This window comes from Tachypleus tridentatus, chromosome 1 (assembly GCF_004210375.1).
Source record: "Tachypleus tridentatus isolate NWPU-2018 chromosome 1, ASM421037v1, whole genome shotgun sequence".
In the NCBI taxonomy this organism is placed as follows: domain Eukaryota; kingdom Metazoa; phylum Arthropoda; class Merostomata; order Xiphosura; family Limulidae; genus Tachypleus; species Tachypleus tridentatus.
In genome coordinates this window covers 94,169,860-94,182,660 of record NC_134825.1, presented here as the reverse complement: position 1 = coordinate 94,182,660, position 12,801 = coordinate 94,169,860, and the positions used below count along the sequence as shown (strand labels likewise).

General features: G+C 33.4%; 1 protein-coding gene across 5 annotated transcripts in view; it reads right to left on the bottom strand.

Moving 5' to 3' along the window:
• Nucleotides 1-827, bottom strand: part of LOC143255775 (uncharacterized) — a 127,098-nt gene extending 126,271 nt beyond the window's left edge. For 2 of the 5 annotated variants that reach the window (XM_076511971.1, XM_076511983.1), the window contains exon 1: nt 265-518. The gene's annotated coding sequence lies outside the window, so the exon portion shown is untranslated. Of the gene's footprint in view, nt 1-264; nt 525-642 lie in introns of those variants that run through there. The other 3 variants (XM_076511980.1, XM_076512003.1, XM_076511994.1) reach the window with 3 other exon arrangements.
• Between the last annotated feature and the right edge of the window lie 11,974 nt (nt 828-12,801).

The following is a 12,801-nucleotide window of genomic DNA, read 5'->3' as shown; positions in this document are numbered from 1 at the left end:
TACATTAAAAATTCTTACCATTCATGTATGAAGGAGAACAAATATGTACATGAACTATTTTTTTATGTATTCTCTTACATATACTATGAAAGTACAATCATCGAGTTTTAGTACAATTTTAAAAAAGTCTATGCAATAATTCCAATGATAACGAACTTGTATTTTGTCTTAACCAATTACGAAACTCTCAAACCAATGATCGCGACTTGTTCATGAAGGGTACTATTGATAATTATATTATATATTAATATTTCAGTCACTTACCAAAAAAGTTTGCTGTAATGGCCTGTATTATATGCAAGTCTGATTCTTCAGGAAACATAATATGTTATTGTGGGCATATTTATCCTCAAATCAAAACATCTCGTAACATAAGTAAATTTTGCATTAACATCCCGATGCAAGATAATTTTGATGGTAACATACAATAAATAGCCTATAGAATTTCTAACTTTCCATAGTAGCTCCACCTTCTAGTTACAAGAAAAGGTGATACCACTACTAAACGATCACGATGAAACTAATTGAGCATTTCATATAGCATGACAAATTATTGTAGAAATATTTAACAACCTTTCAAACTACATACACACACAAATACAAATCAGAAAATGTCACTAAATGCATTATTTAACAGCTTACCCGAATTCGGCAGTTTGAAAAAGAAGAAAGGATAAAACAGAAACATTTCAAGACAAGCACCCTTACTAATTTTAGCATAAGCCCATATAACATTATGCCTTCCTACTTGATACGTATCACCGAATTTCACAAAAATAAATTTTTAGTTTTACATGCACTAAGTTTTCTTTCAATTGAATGAAAGGGAGGAAGGAGGGGATTCTTAAGCCACCAGTGGAAATTAAGTTGGATTGAATAACTCACCTTAAAAACAGTGACTATAATATTCTTCCATATTATCATATCTACTGATTACTTTCATTTGTAATAGAATAATGATAACGAATATTGTTTATTATTAAAAATAGTTGTATTGTATTGTTTTAAAATATTACAGCAAATAAGTTTGAAAACATCTATGCTAAAATGAACGTGCTAAGCAAATTTCAATTCAAAATTGAGTATCTTACAGTAAAGATGAAAAATATTTTAATAGACATTTTAGGATAGATAGGCTCCTTCAATGCTAATATATAGAAAATAGGAGTATTAAAAAAATATATCAAGTTATATAACATGAAAAGCCAGAGAAACCGCAAATATAAAAATTACAAAAAATAAAATAATTTTGATAGTAGACAGGCATTCTTTGTTTTATGCTAAAGTAGAAACAGTATTCATTATTAAACGAAGCTGTTCAATTGACAATAGAATTAAATCAGTTAAATTCGCAGATAAGTAACTAGATTTAGTATCTTTGAAATTTGATATTATCAGATCAAATAGTATGGAAATATCAACTCTCTGTCATGGTGGTCTAGAAAAGTTCAAACTATTCATTAGACTACCGTTACCTCAAAAGGAAGAAGTAAACCACAGGAGAGAAGGTATTTCCACTGTAATTTAAAAAGAATAATTGCTAGAAATTTTCCCAACAGGAAGAAAGGAGAGAAAAACTGCTAGAAGTTACAAAACATGGACATTACCTCCAAGATTGTGATGGAGCAGTCATTGATAACAAACCGTGGACAGTATTATTTTAAAAACTTGCTCATGAGCAAACAGGTTATTTATTGAACCATTGCAATTTGTTGATCGACACTGATTGTAAAGCTACTGGACATACAAGCAAAATTTTTATGAGAAGAAACACTTCATTAAACATCTGCTGGCTTGTTTCATGCATTTTACAATAAGCATCCTTCGCACTTTTCAGAGATACTGCTTTTGTCGTTCCTTTGAACATGGGCAACTGAAACTCGAGTTGTTGTGCAGAGATTTCTGGATAGAAGTTTATAACCGAGTTGTCAGATGTGATCATGTTCTCAAGTGCCAGATATTTCCTCAAGTCATTGTTGTCTGCATTGAATCTAGTGGTTAGATGTTCTATCACTGTGTCCACAAATTCAAAATATTGTCTTCTGTATTAATCTCTAGCTGTTGCGGAATATTGTGTTGAGTCATCACCTGTGATCCTTCTGGAGGGTCTGCGAATGCGTGGTAGTTCAATAGGCATCAGATCTAGGGAAGTTACCTTCTTCTCAGCTTCATCAAATATCTTGTTGTAATTTTCCTCTGTTTGCAATACGCGCAATTGCTTAACTGTCATTGCAGATGCTTCAATCATGCCAGATACTGTCGATGATTTTGCTTGGAATGCACAATTTAGTTCCTCTAATGCAGCTAATGGATGCTGAGCCATCAACAATCCTAAAACTGTCTTTCCTTTCTCAAATCTGTCTAGCAGACCTCGTGCTTTCACTGCTACATCTGATTTTTCATTTGTTAATTCAGACAAAGAATCAACAATGCCACTGTAGTGATCACTAGCACATGTAATTGCAGATTGGCGGCACAACCAGCGTGTTGGACACAGTGGGCAGATGTATTGAACTGGACCATTGTGGCTGTCTGACGATACAATATTTTCAAAGATTGTCTTGTATTTGCCTGACCTCTGAAGCAAGACACCAAGTGTCTGATAGAATCTCGAACACATTCACAAGCTTCAACTGCACGTTGCATTAATAAATTAGCCTTGTATGCTCCGCAGTGAAAAAAAACAAAGCTGACGGTTGCTTCTCTTTTATTTTCGCCTGGCATCCACTGGTAAATTGAGACTAGTCAGTACATCAAGTATAGTCAAGTATATTGTTTCACCAGTTGTATTGGAAACACTGTAAAAACCAAGAAATGTCTCATGGACGTCAAGATTCTCATCTACGTATCGTACACATATTGCTTCCTGTTCCGCACCTGTAACATCTTGAGTGCCACCAACCATTAATGCAAAGATTTTACTTTGCTGCACTTCTTGTGCTATGTATTTGATGGCTGAACATCCCCATTATTTCATTCTGAGCCTGGGGTGATGTGAATGTGGTGTTCTTTGACAAGTAGGCCGTCAACTCAGGATCTTCTTCTTCCAGGAGCTTCATTAACTGCAGGAAGTTCCCCTCCGTATCAGTATGTCCACGTAATGCTATAACTTGATGCAGTAAGAAACGTAAACTTCTGTATATTTTGGTTAGACTTCTTTTGCATTCTTCCTGCTGCTTCTTTTTTCCATCATGTAGCTGGACAGTCACTGGAGTTACATCAAGTGAAACTTCTGGAAATATAGCGAATCTGTGCTGAGAGGAAGATTAGTTTTCGTTGAATTTCTGTTTTACCTTTTTCCAGTTGCAGAAACCGGTGGATATGAAGGTATACTCCAATGGCCTCTCCAATTTCCCTGTAAAAAGGCTTCTATTTTCCACCTTGGCACGATGAAAGCATATGATTTTTGAGTCTGGTTGTCAAAGTGCAGCAATTTGAGATTTTGCTTTCTGTCGTGGTATTAGTTGTACGTCTGGATGATATGGCTTTCCATATTGTATCTGTGGAGTGTCAGATTTTTCATTACTGTACAAACTTGTTTCACAACTATTTGGTGGTTCATGATGTGCAATAGTTGCATAAGCATTTTCAGACTCGTTCTCTGATAAACATGGTGTTTCCTTTGTATGGCAAGTTTCTATTCCTTTGCTTGAGGTTGTTGGATTATCTGCATCTGCATTGTCACTTCTAGTACCAGTAACTGGCTTGCAGAACTGTCTAATTACGGAAAGTTTTAGACGCTTGCTTGTCATAATTGGAATCTGTTTCCAAGATGACTCAACAGGCTAAAATACAGTCTTTATTGAAAAACTCTAACGTACAACGAACGAAGATTTATTTTAAAATGTCAAAGACATTTGTTTATTTTTTTGTGGATTTGGTCTGCCTTTGACCAGAATATTCTGTAACATATAGTAAAGCGTAACAGCACAGAGATGCATCCAGTTAAGCCAAACACATGCCCAAATCTTTCTGTAAGTTTTAGATCTCAGTAGAAAGAATAAAGTGCAAATGGCATCGTATAAAACCTGTCATAGGAAAGTGATCTTCTCCCCTCCCCATTGGCAAACGGTATATCTGCTAAAATCCGGGTTTCGATATCCATAGTTAGCAAAGCACAGATAGCCCATTGTGTAGTTTTGTGCTTCCTTCTAAATGCAAATAAACAAAAATAAACCTCTCTAAGTACTAAATGGGTGCTTACCGTAAATAATAACGTACATAGTTTTTCATAATTAACCTTACGATGTTTAAAAACATTAATACATAATTTTACTGCATGCATAAAAAAATCGAAAAGGTAGAAATAATGAAAAAGAACTAATAAAAAATGTTATGGTTGAAACCATAATGCATGATAAAAGGAGTATAATTATGTTAGAATATGAAAAATTAAGTTGATTAAAGAACAAAATATTTTTGGGTTATTTTCATTCCATTGTTTGTATTTTGAAAACAGAACTTTTGTCAGATTTAATATTATAATAAAAGGTCAAGAATAAAATAATATTTATTTTAAAAAATCATATTTTAATACAGTAACTTATTAAATAAAATATTTAGTGTATATTAATGTGCCATATCTATAATTGTTATTATATGCTACCGAACTTCGGGTAAGAAAAATTAAATAAAACATAAAAGGAGCCCGGCATGGCCAGCTGGGTTAAGGCGTTCGATTCGTAATCTGAGGGTCGCGGGTTCGAATCACGATCGCACTAAACATGCTCGCCCTTTCAGCCGTGGGGGCGTTATAATGTGACGGTTAATCCCACTATTCATTGGTAAAAGAGTAGCTCAAGAGTTGGCGGTGGGTGGTGATGACTAGCTGCCTTCCCTCTGGTCTTACACTGCTAAATTAGGGACAGCTAGCACAGATAACCCTCGACTATCTCTATGAGAAATTCAAAAAAACAAACAAACATAAGAAGGCTCTGTATTATACCTCATATTATGTAGTAAAAAAGGGTAGAAAAGCACATAATATAGCTGCTGCCATCTATGGCCAGGTAGTTTATTCATTTACGTTGAATATTACATTTATGCTTATTTTTTGCGATTGATAACACATAATTTATAGTTAATTTGTTAAGTTGATTTTAATATTAACATTTTGTTGCATTTCATAATTACAGTAAAAAGTCTGGATCCTGGGCACTAACAAAGTGAGCATCAAGTTGATAAACTGATGATTGGCACAAGTTTGATGATTGAAGTTGAACGGACACCAAAGCTTACAAGAGTTGTTTATCTTAGGAACTTATGTTTAGACTGGTATAATATTTTCACCTCAAGTATCACTTTAACATTGTTTTTTAATGAAGTGTATGTTAAATTTAGATATAAAACTTGAACACAAACACCATAACGAAATAAATATACATAACATACAGCATAACATACGAACAACAAGGGAGTCAGGCTATTTGGTCTTTCAAAGCTATTCTTACGTACCCACTCTTGAGATGATTAAAAACATAAACGAATTCTGTATTTTAGAGAAATCGATTATATTAATCTTAAACTCTTTTAATATTCTAGCATCCGCTATTAATTTCATATGCCAATAATATTGTTCGAAAAAATAAAATTAACTTAACAAGAACCTAGCCTGTCTCTTCCAGAAATTTGTGTTTTTTCATCGCACTGCTTGTTCTCAGAACAAGCATAAAGAAATCAGCTGTTTCTAACCTATCGACTTCTCAGAGAATGTTGTATCTTTGTTAAAATAATTTGACCTTTAATTTCTCAAGATAAAATATGTTAAGATTTATTTATTACAATGTTTCTCACAGATAAAACACACTTTCCAAGTTTAATACAATTCTACTCATGCAGCAAAGCTCCAGAATTTTATTTGAATTTAAAAAAAAATTTGTTTCACGAAATCAACCTTTAACAACAAATTAATATTTAAAATTAACTCTACACTATGATATATGAATATATCGTTGTTAAAATTTGTTAAACATTTTGGTATAAATTTCTAAGTAAGAATGATGTGTCCAACCTAGAACTTCTTAATCGTGCTCTCAGGATCCTCTCGTACATTGGATGACTGAGCTCAAGATAACCTGTCGTACTCACCTTGCTTGTTTGCTGGAAAATTTGTAAATGGGTCTCAACAGGTTATATAGCAGAGTGGTTTTACAAGAACTCCTTTATTTTGTTTATGGGGTTTGTTTCGTAACGTGAGTGATGAGAAATTTGGAAAAGTCTTATTGGAGTGTCAGACCTCAAAGTTAAAAACGTCTTTAGTCAAAATTCGTATAATGTCAATCTGGTTTGTGTAAAATTTATCATGGATTTTGTATGTGTGAAATAATCTCGTTTCAGGTAGAAAAAAGCTACTGAACAGGAATATCTTTGTTAGCTAAAGGCATTTTTTTTACATTCCATACTTATATTGGTCGGTAAAAATTATATGTTTTTTGACTTCATCAAATGAAAGAGTGATGTGTGGAAGATTCTCTATAGATAGTTAATGCCTATTTTCATTTGTTTTAGGTAATGAACACAGATTTTTGTTTGACCATCTCAGATTTATGAACATTTCGTTGACTTGCTTTAAAAACACAGCAGGTTTTGAATTTAATATGTATAGTCTAAGCATGCAAGTTACATAGTACATTTATCAAACAGTGGTGGATTGGTTGATGAGTTTAGAATATTTGAGAGCATTTCTTTTTTTCAGTTTCTGAAGTTATTTATTTTAAAACTGGTGTGATATATTTTATGGTACATTTGTTTAATTAAAGGAAATGATTAACAAACTGTTTATTGTTCAACCTTTCCATTTTCTGCTGATGATATTTGTTAAGCTTTTATCATCAAAAGTGCGGACTTTATAACGTATACTAATAGTTTATGAACTTCTGTGAATAAATTGTAACGGAAAATAAAATAAAAATGTTAATTAAGTGGATTTTATTATTAATGCTGTTTCTTTCACAATTTTCAATTAGGTATGTTTTTCTTCAAATGTTTTTTTTTTCGCATAGTAAAGCCACACCAGGCTATCTGCTGAACCCACCGAGGGAAATCAAACCTCTGATTTTAGTGTTGTAAAGTCCTAGACTTACCACTGTACTAGCGAAGGGTCATTCTTCAAAAGCAAAATGTGCATTTACAAAGAACCTGTAAATCCTTCTAATTTTCATGTGCTGAAAGTAGTATCCAGTTTTAAATGTTACCGCTTCCGGTGACTATAATATTCTCGGAATATGTAGTCTGTGGAATTTAAAGTCATTCCTTGTTTACTGAGCAAGTATTATAACTTTCGTAGCTGACGTTTCTTTTGGTTACATTTTTTGCATCTTTGAAATAGGGTATGTTTTGTTTGTTTTCAATTTCGCGCAAAGCTGCACGAGGTCTATCTGCACTTGCCGTCCCTAATTTAGGATTGAGCGTAAAAATGTTATTGAAATAAATTGGTATGCGCAGCAAAGAGCTGTTTTTATTTTATTTACATTGAAAAACTAGAATATCATGTTAATGAAAAACAAATTATTCTCTTGTTGGAAACTCTGGAGAGATTCGAAACGGGTGTAAACAAACAACTAATCTGTCTTATCAGCTAGGTTATGTTATAGGACTTGGTACGTTAAACGTATTTTCTTCAAACTATCTGCTGTAGTGTTCTCATAGCATTTTTCTTTATATATAATAACGTTTTGATAATAAAAAATAAATTAGTTACAGACTGAGATTAAAGTAAATATGATACCGAACTTTCTTTCTCTCACGGGTTATGGTGTAAAAAGAAGGAACAAAAACGTTTCACCTCAGTTAAAAAGACAGAACCTAAATTGTCCACACCTGAACCTTCTCTGCTATTATACACCAGTTGTCATGGTCGTAGTTAGATGAAATAATGTGTAGATTGTCTACATATTTTTGAATAGAAAATTCTAGTTCACCCTGGTGAAATACATGGCGATATCTGTGGTACATTATAGCACTATCTTCTTCATTGTCTTGTAAACTCTCCTGAGAATTAGACTTAAACAGGGAAGTGTCTTTAACCCAATCTTCGTTTCGTGGTAAAGCGTGAAGAATTTGTTTGCTGTGTTGAATCTAATAATGTTGAGTCAACGAGATCTGTTTGGAGGATTTTGTTGGTTTTATTGTCACTTGATTAGAACCTTGAAATTTATCATCCGGATTTCTGGTTTTGTTTATGGCAGATTATTTGTGGATTGTTACATTTATATACTTTTTTGTTTTGTAAACTAAATTCTTTGTTGCAGTGTAATTTTGCTTACTATTCTCTGTATGCATTTCGCCTTTAGCTCTGATTGGCTCATTGTTTTTTGACTTTTTATCGGGATTAACTCTACTATTCCCTGTTTATAAACAATGACAGATTCTGTTATTATTCCAAAGTTATTTTTAATATCCTCTGTTTTTGGTCTTCAGCTACGAGAGTTTTTAACACATTTTGGTCTTTACTTTTATCAGCCTCTGTTTTCTGAGCTTTATTTATCCTCGAGTCAAAATTCACTGCAGTATTTTTATGATATTTAACTTTGTTAGCGCCATTTTGAATTGTTACTAATTTCAAAACATCACATTTTTCTACTGACTTTTCAAGCTCTGTCTCATGATGTTTACTCGAAGTGTTCAGTTTTCCTTTTGAATAAAGTAAGTCACTTTTTTTTTCATTTTGGGTACTTAATTGTATCATGTTTTCACTATAATATTTATTAGATTTACAAAAGTTTTTTGGCAGTTTGATTCTACATTCTCCATCAAAACTATCTAACAGTTCTGGTGAATCCGCATCATTGTTTATTATTCTTGGCGAAACATCCACGAACGTATTATAATCAAAATATTTATTTTCAACAAATTCCATCTTGATAGTATTGTTAAAATCGCCGTTTTGGACAGCAAAATAACCTATACTTGTAAAAGAATTAGAATTATCTGCATACTCGGCGAAGTCTATATCACTGGGACGAAGAGAAAAGGAAGACCCTTTAATACGATTTATATCATTTTCACCTAATTCAGTTTTATCTGCTCTCTCACCACCAGGGTGTAACAGATAATGGTCCCCGTTAGTTAAGTTAAAGAACTGCTGGCTGAGAGAAATAATTAGATCAAGGCTTTCAGTATTTTGTGTTTTATTCAATAGTGAATGTGGTAAATGTATCGGTCGAAGATCAAATTTTTTTTCTTCTTACATAGCAAAACATCGATGTTATCTGTAATGTACTGGCTAACATCGTGGTTAAGAGCATTTAAAAAAGGATCCTTTTTTCACTATCAAAATGTAAAATTGTACTTTTTTGTTTAAATTAAATACCTGTTTTGAAAGCATGTTATTGATTATAAAGTTTTCTTCAGCTTTAAATTTGAATGGAGAAAACGTGTGTACTTTTTCGGCAAAGGAACCTTCCTGACTCGATGTGTAGCTGTTATGTGTAGTTTCAAGGTTAAGCAGTGAATAAGGATCGATCTCCATGGCGCCTCTGATAATATATAAATGAGAACACGTTTGTTCCACATCTAATACCGTATTATCTGAATAATTCGTACTCAGTTCAGAGGCAGAAAGGGGGGACTGGTGAAGAGTCTGAAGTGCTCCCAGAACTATTACGTAACGTTAAAGGAGAAGCATAATTAGATTGGTTGCCACTTTCTGTTGTTTTTTTTCACCAGCAGGGCTTTAATTTCACTTGAACTTCGTTGGATGACCGAAATGACGGACTCATTGGTATCAATACTCGATTCACTCTGAATGTCGCTACTGTTCCTAGTTATAACTGACACTATAGACTCCTCACTCTCCACTCTAATGTCGCTACTGTTCCTAGTTATAACTGACACTATATGTCGTCTCTTTTCCTAGTTATAACTGACTATAGACTCTCACTGGCTAAGATTGTTTTTTCTCTCTCTGTGGCTAAGATTGTACGGGAATTCTGCTAATGAAACTGACGTTCCACTGACATGATTCACGTTGCCAACTCTATCCAAACTCACGCTACGGCTCATCTGCCTTTTCTTTAAAGTAGTGGCACACACATTGTTAGATTGCTGAGCTTTTAAATGAAATGGAAAGGAGCTGTCTTTTTCATTCTCCATCTCAAACAATCTATACCTCAGTAACTTCATTCCACAAACATAACTGTCCTTATTTAGTCAATTGACACCAAAGAAATTATCAGTAACACTCAATTGATTTCTAGGTTCCCACAAACTTTCAGTGCTTCTTAACGTGTGGAATTCGGACATAGAATTCTAGGAAGATAATCGACTTTCCATTTTAATTTGCTCAACTTCAAATGCTCCTCTTTCCGAACTTATTATGTTTTGTTTATTTTCAAACTTCAACTCTTTAGGGTTCGCAACTTTGTTTTGGCAGCATTCACTGTTTTCTACACTTTTAACGGTTTGAAAATTTATTTTCGGAAAAAGTAAATTATTTTCCATCTTTTTTTCCTGCAGTTTTTGTACTGTATAGATGTTGTTGACAATGTTATAAAAATATTAATATTAACATTGGGTATTTTAAAGAAAGCTCTTTTACCTGGTTAGAAACAAATTCCGAGTAAAATTCAGGAATCACGTTGTTAGAAATGTGTTTGCCCTCCATATTTTCACTGCCATACTTGGTTTTAGCGTTAAGTATATTGTTACACTTAACAATATCTGACGGTTTCAGTTTAATCAAAGATATAATATCCTTTGTAACAAGTGATTCTTTTAATTTATCTTTATGAATTTTGATTTTTTTAAAGTTGTTGTTTCCAATATCCGATACACCTTTCAAACAATCAAACTGAGTGAAGACTTTGAGCTCATTGAGCCATTCTTTGTTGCAGCTTTCACAAGATATTCCTTTGAATCACTTATTATAGAATTTCTCTTCTGCATATCCTTTATAATTTCTTTGTCTAAATCCCATCTGATGGGGAAGAAATCCGGTATGATCTGTAGTACATCAGACAGAGACCGCTTTTTGTCTTCTTTCTTGTTTATAGATTCTTACTTCTCTCCAAATTCATTCTTACTAACATTGTTTTCATCTGTGTGATGTATTTATATGAACATGTTGTCAAGGCCTTCAAAATCCAGACTTTGATTACAGTGCTGGGACTGTTGAATAGATGGGTTTCAGCAAACAATAGACGTCGGATGGAGCTGTGGAAGTGCGGCTTTAAAGTCTTACGTCCAGGAGATGCCTTAAGTCTCATAAAGGCACGTCGTATAAAACTGTAACGAGTCTCATTGGAGCTGGCCGGTTCTGAGCTGTTGAAACTGCTTTGGTAACAAGGAATATCGCTATTCTGTCTTCTGTGTTGACTGGCAATATCCTTGAGCATGTTTGTTTGAGTAGAAACATGTTTAGGATGGTTATTAAGGTCTGACGGTGACAAGTAAGCGTTGAAAAGTAAAAGATCATCATCACTGGTATCAGTACTTGTGAATACCCTATCATCGTTAGCGGTATCAGTGCTTGTGAATATCCTTCTTTCTGACGAACTACAAGAACACAATAAAAGTGTTGTTAACTTTAAAGTTATCAATACTAAAAACCACAACCTTTCGAACTGACACGTGCATTTAGCTGACAATTTAAAGTATATTTATCGAGAAGTTTATGAAGTGTTATCTTTACAGATAAATAGTAATATTCTTCACTGTAATTTCACATGACATCACAATTTAACTTTTTACATAAATTACGTAATTTCATTACTTTCGAAAGGTTATATATCCCCGACATTAATAGGATGTTATTCAGTGAAAACAATGAGAGATGAAGCTTTAAAGGCGAAATAAAGAAATAAACTGTAAACTGAGTACGAATTACGAGCCGCTAATTATCCATAGTATTTTTTTTCAGTCACATTAGGAATAATTTATTTTACTTTTTTTACTTCAGCATCAAATCAAAATTAAGTGATATTAAAAGTGAAGTCAAAACTTAGAATAACCACACAGGCCTGCGAATTTAAACTTCATAAAAATGATTTGGGTTTTAATAATGAAATTTTCATGATTCAGCTACGCAGATTTTTAAAATAATATTCACTTTTTTCTATTGCGTAATCTGAGGGTCGCGGGTTCGAATCCTCATAACTCCAAAATTGCCGTGGGGGCGTTATAATGTGACGGTCAATCCACTATTCCTTGGTAAAATAGTAGCCCAAGAATTGGAGATGGGTGGTGATGACTAGCTTTCTTCCCTCTAGTCTTACACTGCTAAATCAGGAACGGCTAGCGCATATAGCCCTGGTGTAACTTTGTGCAAAATTCAAACCAATTATTGCAATGAACATTTTTGTTATCATATTTGCTAACAAAAATACGTAAAAACTAATGAAAAGAGAAGAACATTGATATCAAACAAATATGCATTCTCAATTATGTTGATCTTTCTGTATGAAATCTAAGTCTTTCAGTTTCAAACCTACGTATTGTGGTCTTTCTTTTATGTTTTACGTCTGGAACAGCTCCTTTTAATGACCAGTAGTAACCAACTGTCATGCTGATGTTTCATCTTCCCTGATACCTCTTCTCCATTTCATTGGTGTACTGATTAAACCTTTCCTTTTGTTTTTCGCTAACGGCACGAAGATTTTCAAGGAAATACATAATAAAAAGTAAAGAGGTAACTTTTAAGCTCATATTACAACTCACCTCTTTGAGTTTATCAGACATGTCTTTGACAATATTCTCGTAAGTTGTGTCCTTGTTGTTTTCTAAAAAAATTGTCAATAACATCTTTAAAGGCAATTGATGTCTCTTTTTCAACTTTACTCGCTGTTCTTTCGAATTGTTTATCCG